We start from the raw sequence: 6,000 nt of genomic DNA, 5'->3' as shown, positions 1-6,000 counted from the left end.
ACATTGTCTAACCACCTGCCTCGTTTGATTCTGAAACCTTACTTCCGTGCATCTAGATTTGCACAAAATGGGGTGGAGCAGGTGCACAGATGACAACTTCCTCTGCCCCACAGTTGCGACAGATGACATGCTTTGACGGACTGAAAACCCACTCTGCATGACCTACAATAACACTGTCACAGCACGAACCTGAATCGGTTGTATGACTCTATACATAGTGAGAAAGAGGTGAAACCTGAAAATATTTGTGACGTGGCTACAGATGTTAATTTAATTTCACATTGTTCCATTGTTGTGTGTTTACCTTATAATCTTAATTTTGGGGTTTTTACAAACCAAATGTTATAAAATGGAATTATTTCTGAAATTATCAATTGATGCAATATGTCATAAAAAATATTTTCAGTGTAGTTTCAGCATGGTTAAAGAAAGGATGACACATTTTCTCAAATTTGCCAATAGTACTAAATATAAACTCGAGTTTCTCTACATGCAGGCACTTGTGAAACTAATTACAGTATCAGATGGCAATGGGTACAACTGACCACTTTTTATATTAATAAATCTTGCCAACACTCTGCAATGCTTTAATTACTGCCATTGATCTTATCCTCAACCGCATGAACTGTGCTCACATATCCAGGTTGGCAAGCATTCAGGCTGTTGAAGTGTCCTTGAGCAATTCAATGAAGCCCAGGGTTCTGACATGCTGCTCTGGTGCAGATCTATAGCAGCCTGACATCTCTGCAATGTGGGAAGAACAGCCAATTTCTAAACGGGGATCAATGAAGTACCGCATTATTAAAAGAAAAAAAAAATACTGGTCAGCAAAAGAGGACTGGCCTTAGGAGTTTGTCCAGATGAATAAAGCCATTCATTCAGGCTGCAGCTGCACATGGGGGGGGGGGGACACCGGAAGTAAACTTGTCCCTTGAAAATCTTTCCCCAAACCAAGACAGCTGAAATAGCATTTGAATGACTGATATCAAAACAGGTATAATTAATTACTAATTTATTAACATGACGAAATCTCTTATATCCCAGTTGTTTTAATCAGGTGCTCCTGCATGATTTTTCTATCCTATAAATCTGTTTCCAATATGGTTCATACAGTTTGTCCCAGTTTTGAGCTGAAAAAATAGCTACTGGTGTTATGTAGAAATTATTCCAGGTATTTAATATTTTTCATGCAGCCACAAATACACCCTATTTGTGTAAAAGTAGTCATAAGTAATATTTTATAGAGCTCTAATTCACTCACATTGGTTAACCATTAGCAACCACAGCAGGTGAGACTAATAAAGCAAAGTCAATTCGAGAACGAGTAAATATGACGTTGAAAGCTAAAGTATAATACATCATAGAAATAAAAAATAAACGTAAACCACCTACTTTTCCGTGTTCTGTCCCTCCATCAGTGATTTTCATGCTAATCCAATGCTATTATCGGTTAGCTACTGCTGCTATTCAAGCTAGTCTAAAGTTAGCTTGGGTGCTTCAGCCTATACCGATCAAGATAGATAGATAGATAGATAGATCGATACTTTAATAATCCCGGAGTATTAATTTGTTATTCTGATTAACTTGAAGTTTAATTAGCTCAGCTATCTAATTTGAAGTCAACGCTTTTCTTCATACCAGCCCAGTAAACTAATATTTCTGCTAGTTAATGTTGACCATAAAGGTGGATTGAGCGATGCGTTCAAGGACTCACAGACGTAGGTAAAAGATGCTGAGCAGTGTGGGATCTGAAATGTATCATGCGACAGCATATTTTTTATGATTTTATTTTATTGTGCTGTACATTTATTGTTAGTTTTATAACGAATTTAAAAATAATTTTTAATACATTACATTAGTCACGGTAAGACTGAATTAGTTAGCAAGATAGTGTTAATATATAGTCCTTTTAATGGTGATGCATTTGAGGACAATATATGTTGCATTAACTTTCAAGTGATTAATTGTATGTATTGATTGAAATTATAGTGTTCAGTATTGGTCTTTTCAAGCTTGGAAAATATTTCTGATAACACATGAATGGAATATCACTATATTGGTCCCTCACTGGATTTCACTGGGCAGAGATGAATGGTGGAGGGTGAACAGTAATAGAATGGCCCGGAATAGGCTTTTACTTTCAACAATAGTGTCATGGAGGTATTTGTAGCTGTACAAACAGAAAGAGTAGGGGGTCTGACTATGACTATATTGATACCTCTATATGCAGTATATTGATCCAGTATTACTCTGACGCTGTAAGGAAAGTCATCAGACACTGCTCACATCGATGTCATACCCTGGATATCAATCAAGTGTATGTTTGACTAATGTAATATTTGTTTGCCTTTTAAGATATGGAATGTGTACTCAAGCTTGCAAAATGATTATATGATATCCTCAGAACCATCACACAGACAAATACAGTACTCTACATTCATTACAGTTTCAAAGGCTGAGTATTTTCGTGTATTTTAACAGGAATGTGTTTTAAATATTATCTCATTTACTACAAATAGAATATAAGAAAGGAAATGTGTTGTGATGTAATTAACTCAGATTGTACAACTTTTTTTTACTCTTAAATAAGACTTTATTTTACAGCATGGCAAAAAAAAAAAAAAGTTTCCCCATCACAGTTTCATTTCCATGCATAATCGTGTTTCAATTATTTTAACTATTTCATCCTGAAAAAAATTTTTCATGATGTTGTCTTTCCCTGTCACTTCTCGACAGGAAGCCAAGGGGTCAGGGCAAGTTGAATCCCATGTCAGGATTGTCCCCATGTTGACCTGTGCCTGACTGGCCTCCTAGAAAAAAGCCCCTGTGAAGGTAAGAGGAACTAGGGTCCCCTCCCCTGGAAAAGAGGTTCCCTCCCCTTGACAGCTCCACAGAGCCCCAGCCACCTGCCTGCTGGGTCTGCCCCATATGAAAAGGGAAGCCCTTTGTAATCCGATGGGGATTACACCACCCAACAATGCACCGCTGAAAGAGCGACAAAAGCCCTGTATCAAACGCCGATGAGGGGGAGCAAGGCTATGATCTCCCGCTACTACCAACACTGACTCCTCCGCCACCTCTCATCTCCCCAAGAGGCTCTCCCCCTTTTGCATTTGCTACCTCTGTCCTCCTTCTGCCCTCTCATCTCTAGGATCTGGCCTTTTATCAGTGCATTCCTTTTCATTTGCATTGCGGTGTGGGGAGGGACAGCGGGTCTCTCTGATCTGATAGAGCCAGGGACAGAGTCAGGCGGATCCTCGGGGCATGAAGGAGACCATCATGAAAGGTGTGTTTGAGTGTGTGCATCCTGTCTTGCAAACACACACACACACACACACACACACACACACACACACACACACACACACACACACACACACACCATACCGCATTGTCAAGAAACTCTTTTGCCGTCCAGATAGACAAATAGTGAAGCACCCAAGCTTGTCTTTCCAGCTCTTTGTCTTAACTTCAGATAAGGACGTGCTGCATCTTGATGACATGCTTTTGCTCAAAATTAGAAATTCATGCATAAAATGAATTCATTTTTTGAATGGCAAAAAATGTACGAAAAAAAGGCAGGTGACTCAAACTGCAAATTTTACTTTTAACACTTTTTGTTTTAAACTATAACATGAATCACTTAAAGACTGGGTGTCACCTTTTCTGATAAAAGTATGTCAAGTTGGTGCTCAAGGGTTGCCCTATTCAAACATGTCAAACCCTTATTTAAAAAGAAAAGTTTTGCCTTATTCTTAAGGGTCTGTTGTAAATGTTTGTGCTGCTCAAGGAGATAAAAAAGAGGTAGTTTACTTTTCGGATTTCCTCAGTATCATTGTATTCCCAACCCACCCATTGCTCAAACATATGTCAGTGTGTGGGGGGCTTTGGTGGCGGTGAGGTGAAAAGTGATGATAGATTGAGGACACAAAAGGATAGGAGAGCAAATGTGTTGCACTAAATCTACAACCTTCAGTCAGCTACATATTGACAGACACAGGGAGTCACCCCTCAAATCAGTGTTAGCCTTGTGAGCATTGCATATAAAATCATTCAGATTATATTATGTTAGGATATATGAGCCATTTCAAAATATTAATTCAGCATTATTTGAGGTGTCTGTTAAGGATAGCAGTTACAGATCGCCGTGCGTTGGCTCGACTGAGTGATCACGTACCTATATTACACGTGATATATGATTGTATGAGACGAACCTATTCTTCATCACCATGACATTGTCCCTAGAGGCAGTTGTTAAAGAAGAATATGAATTATCCCGTTGTGAGATGGTGGAAAGACACAGGAAAGGGAAATAAGGAAGCACGGCGCTATTGATGGCAGTGGGAATGAGAGACTGGAAAGACGCCAGAAGAATGTGTCTGCCCGGGCTTGTGATCCTGCACACTGCCGCCTCTCCTTCTGTCCAGTTAATTGGAATACAAAGCAGAGCGGGGTCGATGAGAGAGTGGTGGTGAGGATGGAGGTGGGTGGGGTGCTGTCTGTCTCCAGCAATGCTCAACCTTCAGTGCTCGCTGGGAATTGACTGGGGAACCAGCAAGCGAGACCGACACACTGTCACTGGTAAAATGAACTGTCACCTTGCATTTCTCAACCTCCTGGCAGTATCGAATTGGCCGCTTTGAACCATGTGACGTGACACTGATTGAGTTCTGGTTTTCCCATCCTGGGCTCCGAAGGAAAAGGCCGATTTAATTTTGAGAGAACAGGCTTTCCATGCAAAGTACGCAGGCAGGGGTACATCAGCATCCAGGCAGCCAGCTCCACTTCCAACCTGTATCTTTACTCCAAATCTTTCTTGGGTGCTTTATTCTTCCTCGCCACCCCTCATTATTTCATTGTGCTGCTTCGTTACTCTGCCTCTCAGCTAGTCTTGTTTTTCTTACGGCATATAGTCATGGCGGTCTGACAGGCACACAGAGGAGGAAAACTATTAGGGGCAGCCATTTGGATCCTGGAGGCAATCCCAGCGAGTATTAAGACGTTAACCCTAGCCAAGTCACTTGTCTCTCTCAGTTACTATGCTGATGGAGCGGGGAAAGGATGCAGTCGCAGAGGGACCCAGGAGGCTGCTGCTTCAGGTCAGCTGGCGCTTCCAGATCCAATCGAGCCTGACTCGAATGGGGGGGAGGATAGTTGTCAAGGATCTCTCAGCCTGGGTTAAAAAGAGCCTCAGTAACAAAGGAAAAAGAAAGTATGACATTCAAAACAAGGCCGCATTTCTCCACCAGTGAATTAACTCGGTAACTTAAGTATCCGAAAAATAGACCCTTAAAGATGATAATATATAATAGTAATTACAGGTATATAAATACAATTTATATATGTGTGTGTGTGTGTGTGTGTGTGTGTGTGTGTGTGTGTGTGTGTGTGTGTGTGTGTGTGTGTGTGTGTCACACATACAAATTATATGTGTGACTGGAAATTATATATAACTAACATAAAATGTATGACTGTTCATTGTTTTGTTTTATTAACACTTTGTCACGTTCTCGAAAAGTGCTTAGAAATTGTGTTTTTATAATTGTTACTGATAATAAATGTCAAATATTTGCTGGTTCCAGATTCATGAAGGTGATTATTTTCTGGTTTTTATTATCTTACACTATAATAAATGTAATATTTGTGAATTTGGGGGCTGTTTATTTGATAAAACAAGGCATTTGATGATGTTGGTTGTTGATGATGGCTCTAGGAAATTGTGATGGGCATTTTTGACTATTCATCTGGAAAATATTCCTCAAAACAAAAGTAAAAATTATTTTTGTTAGAGCCTCATTTCTCTTTTCTTACAGATGAAAGGCCTTTTCCCATTCTGAAGCAGGTTGTTGAGCTATAGTAACACTGGTACAATTATAATTTATGTTTTATTTTGAAATTTTGTTAAAATCATTCTATTCACTGCAAATTTATCTCCTGCACCTCAGCAGATTCTCCTTCTTCCTTGCGTCTTATAGAGTGTGTGCACCTATGTGGCTATTT

The sequence above is a fragment of the Antennarius striatus genome, chromosome 21, assembly GCF_040054535.1.
Source record: "Antennarius striatus isolate MH-2024 chromosome 21, ASM4005453v1, whole genome shotgun sequence".
In the NCBI taxonomy this organism is placed as follows: domain Eukaryota; kingdom Metazoa; phylum Chordata; class Actinopteri; order Lophiiformes; family Antennariidae; genus Antennarius; species Antennarius striatus.
This window is presented reverse-complemented; position numbering follows the sequence as displayed.